The sequence below is a fragment of the Gossypium hirsutum genome, chromosome D01 (genome assembly GCF_007990345.1).
Source record: "Gossypium hirsutum isolate 1008001.06 chromosome D01, Gossypium_hirsutum_v2.1, whole genome shotgun sequence".
NCBI classification, from domain to species: domain Eukaryota; kingdom Viridiplantae; phylum Streptophyta; class Magnoliopsida; order Malvales; family Malvaceae; genus Gossypium; species Gossypium hirsutum.
The window spans coordinates 3,877,616-3,890,214 of record NC_053437.1 but is presented as its reverse complement, the minus strand read 5'-3'; the positions used below and the strand labels follow the sequence as shown (position 1 = coordinate 3,890,214).

Sequence of the window (12,599 nt, the reverse complement as noted above, 5' to 3'; positions counted from 1 at the left end):
GGGTCAAAAATTATATTATCCCTAAATAATAATATGGAATGTATGTAGAATTAAAATAAATTTAGTGGGCTGCACACTGCCTGTTTAGGCTTCGTCTTTCCTTTTTTTTCCTTTCCTATCATGACCGGATCGCCCACCCGGCCCAACTCGATTTGGGTTAGGCTTGGATAAATATTTTTATTTTAATTTAAATAATACAAAAATTTTAAAATTTAAATTTAATTATAGAAATATGTAAAATATCAATTAAAAACATTATTAATATTTTCGAATAAAAAACGAGCTTTTGGGTAAGTTCTACATTTTGATAACTAGCCACACAATATTCTTCTTGATGAGAATTTTAATCCAAAAGTTTTCGATTTTGGCCTTGCTAAATTGTATTCAGTAGATGATAGCATTGTCTCTCTCATTGCAGCACGAGGAACAATAGGATATATTGCTCCTGAATTGGTTTACAAAAATCTTGGAGGCATCTCATACAAAGCCGATGTTTATAGTTTTGGAATGTTATTGATGGAAATAGTTGGAAGGAGAAAGAATGTGAATGCATTTGCTGACCACACTAGTCAAATATATTTTCCATCTTGGATTTATGACCGATTGGATCAAGGAGAGGACTTGTAGTTTGGAGATGTTTCTGACGATGAAAAAGTAATAATAAAGAAAATGATAATAACAGCCTTTTGGTGTATACAATTACTTCCTTCTGATCGTCCTTCAATGAATAAGGTCTTGAAGATGCTTGAATCTGATGTTAAACTCCTTGAGATGCCTCCTAAGCCATTCCATCAACTTCCTCTTGAAACATCAATGGAGGTTCATAGTTGTGAGAACTCTAATGACGAGTCAAGTAAATCACTGGATACTGGTATTACAACAAGTTGAAATATTGTACGAGGTTAGAAACATTTCACTTCATTTTAGCTTTATATTATTTTACCTTATATATTACTTTACATTAGTTATAAAATAAAATAATATTATTTAATAAACTTTAAAAATAAATAAGAAACTAATTTATAAAAGACATTTAAAAAGATTTAATTTGTTTATTTATCTTTTATTAATAATAATATATGAATTTTAATTGGTGCAAGATTTTATCCGTGTTGAAAAGTAATTAATAAAAATAATAAACATCATCCAAACCAAAATTAACACAAATTTACCTTAAGGATAAAAATAATCATCGGTCAAAATATATAGAATTAGATTTACCTTAAAAAATTATTGTTCACAAATCATAATCTCTTTTAAACTCTTAAATAAAAAGAAAATACGCCTTTAAACACGCTTTAACCGGTGCCAATTGAGCGTACAAAGTTAATAATGGTGGAGTTTCATAATCTATATTCCCTCCAGCCATCATACATAGAAAAAATTTCAACTCTTCATCACGAGGAGTACAAGGGATATAGGCAGAGAGAGAACACCAATGAAACACGAAGAGGCATCCCTTTTTATATCCCAAAATTTTGAGTCTCACATTATCCCTTTGAGAATAAAAGTTATAAATCTGAAAATTTAACCGAAATATCCCTTGACATGGATGAACAAAAAGAAAACGAAGACAGCACCAAACAAACAAACGAAAATGTTCAAAATGGAAATCCTTTACGCAGTATTTTTTTCGATGATTCGGCCAATGGCTTGAGACCTTTGGCATGTTTATAGAACTCCAACAGTTCATTTGCCACATCTTGTGGATGGCATTTAATAAACACATTCAAGAATCGATTTCCGTCATCCTCAATGCTGTCAACATGATCGATCCTTTAATCTGCGGATCAAGCTCCATTTCCTTTAGTTTCCGAGCCAACGATATCCGCGGTTTCAATACGGCTTCGAGGTTGCTGAACAACAAAAACGGGTGCTCAAGAACCACTCTTGGAGACAGCTTCATGGTTCCCAAAACAAATGTCATGTTCCTTTGAACCTTATCAACCGAGAGTGTCAAAATAAGAGGAGAACGTCCCAACAAACTCCAAATCTCTTCCTCTGAACATCCGAATTTCTCCAAGTTAGTCACCTTTTCACGTATAGTCTCGATCCGCGATATTCCGATGAGTGAAACTACGTACTTGTACATTTTGGAACCTTTTGAAACCCTTGTTTTCTTTATGTATTCCATCTGCTCCTCATTGAAAGAAGTCCTTGGGATCAATGTGGGACGTGAGATGAGCATAGCAATCAAATCACTTCCACTAATGCCAATCTCTTCGTACAATGCAATGACTGGTTTCATGGTATTGTGAAAATCATAGGTCAAGAGTGAAGGGTTCCTAACAAGTGCTTTACGAAGCATTTCTCGCGACCCGAACAGGTTAACGAGGAACTCAATCCGCTCGTCGAAGCAATTATTGATACGAGAACAAAAGAAACGAGGACGACAATTGACCATCTTGACAATGTCGGAACCGCTGAGTCCCAAGCTACTCAGCAAGTTGAGTTTGGATAAAAGGGAAGTAGCTTGAGCGTTGCGCAAAGAAGGTTGGCGTGAAAAGATCTTCAACAAATCGTTTTCACAGCAACCCCATTGCTTGAAAATCTCGATGGAGTCTCTCGGATGCTCTATAGCTTCTTCATTCGGGCTTTCAACTTGGTTTGGGCATATCGTCGAATAGGTGGCGGTAATTCGAAAAACAGAGTTTGACTGTGTACAGTGGCGGTTCGATGCGGAGACAAGGAATCGAAACTTGAGTAATAGATGAAGTTTGGGGAACATGTGAGCTTTTTCAGTGTAATTTTAAGAGAAAATGTCAGGGAATGGAGTAAGCTGTAGGTGAGGATTTTTGAGAAAAATAAAAAAGGGCCAAAAGAAAGAAGAGGAAGCGGAAAACACACACACACACAGATGTATCGATGTAATAAGGGCTTCTACTTCATGTAAGCGGGTGTAATCGGTGAGTTGAGCCAAACTTTCAAACTTAAACTCAATGGAATGTCAATTTTTAACTTTCAAACTCCGTTTGTTTTAATGTAAAAATTTTCCAGATAGAAAGAGGCGTAGAGTTTGGGCCGATGGTTACCGATTTAATGTAAAAACGCCCAAGCTTGGATTTAACCCCAAATCCGACACAAAATCAAGCAATCGTAATGGAGATCGAACCGATATAGCAAATCATTAAGGTAATGAATTTCAGATTAGAACATAAATCTCAAGCAAAATCAAGGAAAATCGAAAACTCTCTCTCTCTCTCTCTCTCTCTCTCTCCTTTTTTTTTCTTTTTCTGAAGATGAAATTTTGAGGCAAAGAAATTTTTTTTTTAAACGAACACAACAAGTAACAGATCGGAACCCTAATTTGTTTGATAGATTCAACGAAGAAGGGTCAAAGATGGAATCTTTCAAGGATGGGAGGGACGGATCTAAACACGATGTTGAAGAACAGAGAGAGAGAGAGAAAGCGAAGGGAAATTTGGGAGCGCTCAAATCCACAATTTTTAGAATTAGATTATGACGAAATTTAAATCATTGGTTCATTGTTCTAATTAATCTTAATGATTAAATAAATTATTAAAATAAAAATACTAAAATTAAGTTTAATTAATTTTTTTATTTGGTTCAATAGGTTTGTATCAGTTCTCAAATTAATTGATTCAATATTTTATTTTTTGAATCAACACTATTATAAGTTTCCAATTTAATTGATATGACTAATCTGTTTAGTTCTATTTGAGCAACCTTGGCCAAACTAGTCAAACCATTTAATTCGTCTGGTTCAAATTAAATAATTAAAAATTATTAAAAATTATAAAATATAGTTCAACTGATTCAATCATCTATTCAATTGATTTTTAAATTGATTCAACTAGTTCATACTGACTCACGAGTCAATCAAATTTTTACCTCTTTTTGAACCGATACTTTAACAGGTTTTTGATCAAACAAACCCGTTACGATTTCGAAAACAAGAATTAAATCTTTATTTTAATACAAAATGTTTTTGTGAGATATTGTCTGTATTTTCATTATTATTTTTTTGTAAATCGATAGAAAATTATTAACAAGGATAAAATCAAAAATGATTTTTGAAGTGTGGACGTTTACCAATTTCAATTTTTTTTAAATTGATGTAAAACTTCAAAAAATATTTCTATATAAATTTTTGTATATTAAAATTCTAATATTTTTATTTTAATATCGTTTATAAATTATTGTTTATAGTTTTGAATTATTAATTTTTTTTGTAAGGATTATTATTCATTGTAATCAGGAATGATCTATTTACATAATATAATTATTTTATTTTTCATATTATGTAACAATTGGATTTAAGTTTTTACGTAATCATTCTGTTGATGTCTAATTTTCGTTGGATACTGTTATTATAACAATTTCAAATATTGCATAAGGTTAGAAATATTTCACTTCATTGTCTTACCTTTTGGTTTTGTATTATTTTGCCTTATTATTATTATTATTATTATTATATATATAAGTATCTTATTATGTGTGTCACATATGTACATAGATAACTATAGTTAAAAATAAATTTTGAGTAAATTTGACAATGATATTATCTTTAAATTTTAATTTTTAAGCTTCATTATTTTCACATACAATTAATAATGTACTATTGCTAATAATATTATTCAGTTAAAAAAAAAAGCTTTTACCTATGCGTTAAGTTATTGTTCATAATTACAAATTTTCATTAATATCACTATTTGTTCTATTTATATTTTTTGTCAAAAAAATATTTAAATTTAAACCATAATCGAAATTATATATAAATTAAAAGTAAACTACATAGATAGATTGAGGTTTGAGTTGAATTGAATTGAATTAAGTTGGTTAAAATTTTCATGTTTGGATAAACCCTTTGCCTTAGATTGAGACATGCTGCATCTAAAAGTTAATTTTTGAATATTTGTAAGAGTTGCTATCACAATAACCTCCTTTTGTATTATTGCATTGCAGAGGTTGTTGGCGAGTCACCGAAGAATCCATTGTGATGAGGATGTTTGATGTTTTGTTTCCTTTTTTGTTGTTATAATGATTGAATCCAAATATTTGTACATTCTAGTTGCGATGCCTTATCTTTTGTTTTTAGAACAATTTTGTTGCCGTATTTGAGAATGTTGGTATTATTGTTTTGTTGTAATTGACATATCGAATTTTTTTGTGCTTTAAATATTAGATGTGTTGTCAACTTTATAAAATTGTTTAATGATTCTCATTTAATTCATTTTTAATAAATATCATTTAAATGAGCTAAATAAATATATATATAATTTTGATTTTAAATAAATAAAATTGAGACAATCGAATTTGTTTAGAATCTAAAAGTTTTAGCACATGCTTTTATGAAGATATTTCAAAGACATAACTAAGAATCGGTACTAGGTGTATTAGTGTAAGCCTGACGCATTGTGACTTAGTGATACGTTGTGACTTAGGATCTTTTTGATTTATGAAGTTTTATTCTAAAAAAAAATATTTTTGATAAAAAAATAAATTTAAATAATTGTAATATTTAATATTCAAAAAGTAACTAAAGAGACTCGAAATTCCAAAAAAAATGGGCTTCAAGTCAGGCAAAATAAGTAATTACTCGAAGCACACATATAATCCAATCTAATGATTCAACTTTTATAGACTTTTGATATTTAACTGTGCTAAGCTAGACTTCATTTAAAATGAAACGCATGTATTTTCAAATTTAAGCTTTTGAATTAATTTAAGTTGATTGTTGTGATAATTAAAATTAAAATTTAGATTTTAGATTTGGATTTAATTTAATTAAATAATTTTTTATACAAATTAATTAGGACTTATATCCTATATTTAAATTTTATTATTTTAAACTCATGCAAAATAAATGAAGACATATATAATTATTCTAAAATAACATTTAAAACCTACTTATGAAGCACAAATACATATATGTAATGAGGGTACGGCATGATATGATAATTTTTAAAAATAAGGATACGGGTATGACAGAACACAACAATCAAAAGTATTTTTATAAAATCAGATGTGCTTTGATTGAGGTGTTTCCCAAAAAAAAAAAAAAAGTGTAAAAAATTGATCAAAAATAAAATATTAATCCCAATTAAAGCTAAAGACTAGTTTGGTGTGCATCAGACTGATGGGTGGGTGTTTCCATTGATATCCCAAATAGAAATGGTAAGTTTGGTTTAAAGATATAAGATGGGTGGGTGTTTCTATTACAAAGTTTGGTTTAAAGATGTGTCTGTTCCTTTAATAATTTCAGTTTGCATTTTAAGTGTCAGACTCGAATTTTTAGTTACAACATCTATCTTTGTTTTTTTATTCTTTTACTTTATGTTACTTTTTTTTTCACAATTAAATTTTATGATACTAATCAAGTATCATGATTTTGCATCTAAAATTTATGAAAATCTAACAATCAAATGAAAAAAAACTAAAAAACTAAAAAGCATTTCTAATTTAGTATGACTTGGTTATATGCAAATTGTTGTGTTTAGGTTAGTATCAAATTGGATGAGAAATATGGTTTGGAAAATGGCTTATTTTCGTCCACACGGGTAGAGACTAGAGGTGTCCATGGGCCGGGCTGGGCCCAGAAATTTTTTTTTGCCCGTGACCTAGGCCTAGGCCCAGTCTAGCCCGGAATATGGGCATAAAATTTTGTCCAGGCCCGGCCCAGGAAAAAATTCCTAAGCCCAAGTCCGGCCCGACCCATTTTTTAATAAACACCAAAAAATTATTTTAAAAATAAAAATTAAAAAAAGTATTTTAAAAATATTTTAAAATTGAAAGAATAAAAAAATAAATATTTATTATATTCGGGCCGGGCCCGGGCCAAAAAAGTGGTGCCCGAGGCCCGAAACTGGCCTCATTTTTTCCCTAAACCCATATTTCGGGCCTATATTTTTGCCCGAACCCTCCCATATTTCGGGCGGGCCGTCAGGTCGGGCCGGGCCACCCGGCCCATGGACACCTATAGTAGGGACATGGGCGTGTGTCTCAACCGTATGTGACACACGGCTATGTGGCACGGTCGTGTGCCCCCTATATCTTCTTAATAATGCAAGTCAGTATGCTCACACGGCCTAGTACACGAGTGTGTGGCTTGGCCGTGTGACCCAAGTCAGAGAGTTACACGAGCACAGACACGGGCTGGGACACGGCCGTATGCCCCTATTTCGAATGCCCATATGTGTAACACCCCTTACCCGAGACCGTTTCCGGAGTCGAGCACGAGGCATTACTTAGCTTATCTTACAAATTCGGAGCATAAAAACTAGGTTTAAAAATTTATTTCATTATTCGCAGCAAATCTGTCCAATCGCGCAGCAGTTACTAAATTAATTATAACTTGAGCTACTGAACTCGAAATTTAATTCCGTAAATTTTCCCTGAAACTAGACTCATATATCTACTCACCATAAAATTTTTAGAATTTTTGGTTCAGCAAATTAGTACAGTTTATTAGTTAAAGTCTCCCCTGTTTCACCACCTGACTGCCCTGACCTCTAGTCACTAAAAATAAGTTTTCTCGCTATAGGATTTTCATATGAAGTTCTTACTTGTTTCTATAGAAAATAGACTCACTAAGGAATCTAAGCATGTAAATTTCAACTCATAACCATTTTTGTACAATTTGTAATTATTTTCTAAACTCAGAATAGGGGACTCCAAAAACAGTTCTGACCCTATCTTACTAAAATTCACATATCTTAAAATATAAATTTCCTTTTTCTACACCGTTATTTTTCCATGAAAATAGACTCAACAAGATTTAATTCCATATATCATTCACCCTCTAATTCATTTTATACTATCTTGGGTGATTTTTCAAATTCACGTCACTGTGCTGCCTGAATTCTGTTTCTTTGCAAAATTTTATCCTTTCATGATATCCATGCATAATTTATCACCTAATCTTTCATAACAACAAACACCTTCATCCTTAATCATTTTAATAACCATACATCATCAACTACTTACACATCACTCATTGTTCATATTATACCAAAAGTAGCTAAGTTTCTATACATGCCATACACAAAACAAAACGTCTAATTATACCGAGTTATTTCTTTGATAGTGTGATCGGCCTCCGACGTTTCCTTCGATCCCCAAGTGGCTAGATAAGTACTATAAGAAGAAGAAAATAAAGAGATTAAGCACTAGGCTTAGTAAGCTTACAAGCAAATAAATCACAACATTCAACATAATGGATAATTATGCATAATATCATCTAACATTATAAATTTCTTTACTTCTAAATTTCTATCTTCTTCTTTATTCCCTTACCTTCTTTCTTACCTGACCTTTCCGTTTTCATAAATATAATCTACTTTTCCTTTGCTGTTAATTCACTGTAATTTAACTCGTATTCTGACCCGTTGAACCACTCGGAATACTAAGGATACTAGGGTCGTTCCTGTCTATCAATATCCTGCCAATGCCATGTCTTTGACATGGACTTACATGAATTATTCCTGTCTCCAATGTCATATATAATATGGACTTACATGGCTCAATCCTGTCTCCAAAGCCATATTTCTAATATGGACTTACATGGCTCATTTCTGTTCTGTCCTGTCAACTCTAATATCCTAACATTCCTAGGGTTCAACCGGGGCTTTCTAACACTTTTCCTCTGTCACTCCACCTTAAATTCGACTTTACATATTTTCATAACATAAGTATATAAATGCTGGAAATTGACAATAATAATGTAAAATAAAAGAATATTGCATTTATTTACTGTAAACTTACCTTGATACAAAATGTGACTAAACTTTACAATTTAGTCCTTTACTTTTTCTTTTCCCCGATCTACTCCCGAATTTCGTTCTTCTTGATCAATTGAGCTTGGAACCTTAAAACCTTAAATTTCCCTTTTTCTTTTTCTTTCTTTCTTTCTTTCCTTCCTTCTTTGCCCGTTTTGCTCTCTGTTTCTTTCTCTGTTTCGTCTCTTCTATTCTGTTTCTTTTCTTTCTTTTTTTCTATTCTTTCTTTTGTTTTATGTATATATATAATATAATATAATATAAAAACATAATCATTACTATAATATAATATTTTTTTAACACATAAAAATCTCAGATTTTTATACTTATGCCGCCTCAACTTTGGAAAAAGGCATAATTGCCTATTTGGTCCTTTTAACTTTTCTTTAATCTATAATTAAACTTTTATCCCTATTGCAATTTAATCCTTTTTCATAATTAACTATCGAAACATTAAAATTTCTTAACGAAACTTTAATATTATCCTATTGACACTCCGTAAATATTTATAAAAATATTTACGGCTCAGTTTATAATATCGAGGTCTCGATACCTCGTTTTCGACCCAATTTACCTAATAATTTCTTTTAAATCACAAAATTCACTAATTCAAAAATATTTCTAACTTCTTCATCGAATTTAGTGATCTCAAATCACTGTTCTGACACTACTGAAAATTGGGCTGTTACAATATGGGCGTGTGACCCTTACAACTTTGAAAAATTTCAATGTTTTCTAAAAAATTCTTTGAGTATCCCAACTTGTTTCTATCGCATATTTTGGGCCTCGAGGGCTCGTATAAATGACAATATATTTGTTTTCGATTGATTTCTGACATGAATATTATATGATATGAAATGTTTGAAATGTCTGTTTATTTGATTTGTAAACTCTGGTAATGCTCCGTAACCTTGTTTCAGTGATAGATACGGGTTAGTAGTGTTATAATTATCTTATTATGTGTGTCACATATGTACATAAATAACTATATTATAAAATTTGAGTAAATTTCACAATGATATTACCTTTAAATTTTAATTTTTAAGCTTAATTATTTTCATATACAATTTAATAATGTCCGATTGCTAATAATATTATTAAGTAAAAAAAAAACTTTTACCTATGTGTTAAGTTATTGTTCATAATTTTGAAATTTGACTATTTGTTCAATATTAAATATTTAAAATTTTTGTTAAAAAATATTTAAATTTAAACCATAATTGAAATCATATATAAATTAAATGTACATTGTATGAATAGATTTTCGTATCAATTTAGTTATGTGATCAATTGAATTGAGGTGAGATGAATTGGTTAAAATTTTTATGTTTGAATCAACCCTTTACCTTATATTAAGACAAGATGTGTTTAAAAGTTAATTTTTGAATATTTATAAAAGTTGCTATCACAATAGCCTCTAATAGCAGAGGTTGTTGGTGAGTAAGAGGAAAATGCACTGTGATGAGAATGTTGGATGTCTTATTTCCTTTTTTGTTGTTATAACGACTGAGTCCAAGAATTTCAACACTCCAGGTGGGATGTCCTATTTCCTTTTTTTTAGAATATTTTTGTTGACATGTTTGAGAATGTTGGCATTATTGTTTTATTGTTGACATCTAGTTTCTTTGTGCTTTGAGTGTTGGATGTGTTGCCGACTTCATAAAGTTGTATAGTGGTTTTCATTTGGCTCTTTTTAAATAAATTCTATTAATCGAGCAAATAAAATTTATTATAATTTAGGCTTTGTATTGAATCAAACCAATTGATTTGAAACATATCTAGACTAATTGGCTGCATTACTACCTGTACAAATAATATTTTTAATGCGTTTATTTTATTTGGGATCTTAAATTTTTTGTGTTTTATCCCAAATTTTTAGAGTTTTGTTACAAGTGATTTGAAAGAGGGTAAATTTTTTTATTTTAATATCTCACATGGAATAATGATCAGACTGATTGGACTGAGACTCGATTGGTATGATGGTTTGAACAAAGAAATTGAATCAATTTAATAAGAAATTGCTTGAAATTGGTAAAAATTGAAAATTGAGAAAACCCCCAACTGTTGACCATGATTAATCGGTTTAACAAAAATTTCTTTTATTGTTTTTTAGATTTTTATGAATGTTTAATGATTTATTTAATTATTGTTGGTCCGGCAGTCAAACTAATCAAACTGGTTGAATGGAGAACTAGTGGTTTGACTGATTTAACCACCAATCCGATTATTAAATAATACACGTGGCACTTAGAGATTGTACCACGTCATCCTCTAAAAATTTATATAAATAGTTTTTTAATTTTCAAGTGATGATGTAGTACAATCTCATAGAGTCGCATCATAAAACTTTCATATTTTTCAATTTCAAAAATTAAAATATACCTAATAGTTAAATTCAAATGTGAAAATAGACCAAAACAAATATGTACAAGTGCACTTAACTATATTATCCCTAAATAACAATACGGAAGGTATGTAGAATTAAAATAAATGAATGGGTGCTGAATCGGGAATACAGAAATCAACGAGCCCAAAGTTCGTAAAAGAATGGGCTTCAATCACATCTTATATTAGTTCAAAAATTAAACTTACCTTCGATTTCATTTTCATAAATCCCTATCTAATCATTCAACTTTACACACCTTCAATTTAAACAAACTCTGCTAAACTACAGCTGTGACCCCATACAACTCAATTCAATTTGAGTTAGGCTTGGATAAGTATTTTCATATCTAGATCGGCTCAATTCAAATTTAATTTAAATAATAAAAAGAATATTTTTTAAATTTAAATTTAATTATAAAGTACATATAAAATATCAATTAAAAATATTTTAAATATTTTATTATTTTTGAATAAGAAAAAATGTGCTCTTGAGAGTTGGGTCGAAAACAAGCCTAAGACTTAAAACTTTTTTTAGAATTAAATATTGTTTCAGCCTGACCTGATCTATGATCAATTCAATGCTAAATTGGCTTCATTTAAAATGAAACTAACTCTAAATCTATTTTTAAATTCAAGTTTTGGTATTTGTACCTTTTAAAAATTACAAAAGAAAAAGTTTTCTTTTTTATTTATGAAGTTTTATTCTTAAAACAAAAGATTTTTTTGTTATTGAAAAGTCTTGCTCCCTTGGTCTCCCTGGTGACGTAATCCTGGCTCTGTTCTCGGAATCTGATATGCCTTGATTGGGGTCTTCAGTCCTCAACAATGCTTCCTCTCACAATAAAGTTTCTTACATATTTCCTTGCTCCCATTGTTGTTCTTCAATCCTACCCAAAATTTTAGCATGCCAAAATTAAAAGCAATACTACCATTGTTTGTTCACCTAATGGCCGCTTTTGCTTCATTTGTAATTCTATTCCCTGTGCTTGCTTTGCTCGGCATCTTATTAACCAAGATTGTGGCTCTACTTTTTGTGGGAATTTGAATATCAGTTTTTCATTCCGATTTAAAAACTAACCTTCCCAGTGTGGTCATTATGGCTTTGAATTTGAGTGTGAGAACCATAATCGCACCACTTTGGTTGAGAGAGGAGAGAAATTCTCTGTCCCATAAATCTTTTACGAAAATTATACAATACGAATGGTTGATGCGAGCTTGGACACGGATGATTGCAACTCTCTTCCTCTTAGCTCTGTATATTATTATTATGATACTTATGATTATGAACCATTATCTTTTTCCCTTTCTTTTTGTATGACCTACCTTTATTTTTTCTTTTATTTTATGTTACTTTTTTTCGCAATTTAGTTGGCAGTACGTAAATATTCCACCGTTGTGGATGAGTTTATTTTTTTCGCAGTCTTTTAATGCTATAATGTATATTTTTTAATTTGGATTAATTAATTGAATAAATTT

General features: G+C 30.5%; 1 pseudogene; it reads right to left on the bottom strand.

Annotated features, from left to right (window-relative positions):
• Window positions 1–1,439: 1,439 nt before the first annotated feature.
• Window positions 1,440–3,456, bottom strand: LOC107936921 (transcription termination factor MTERF9, chloroplastic-like; annotated as a pseudogene).
• Window positions 3,457–12,599: the final 9,143 nt, after the last annotated feature.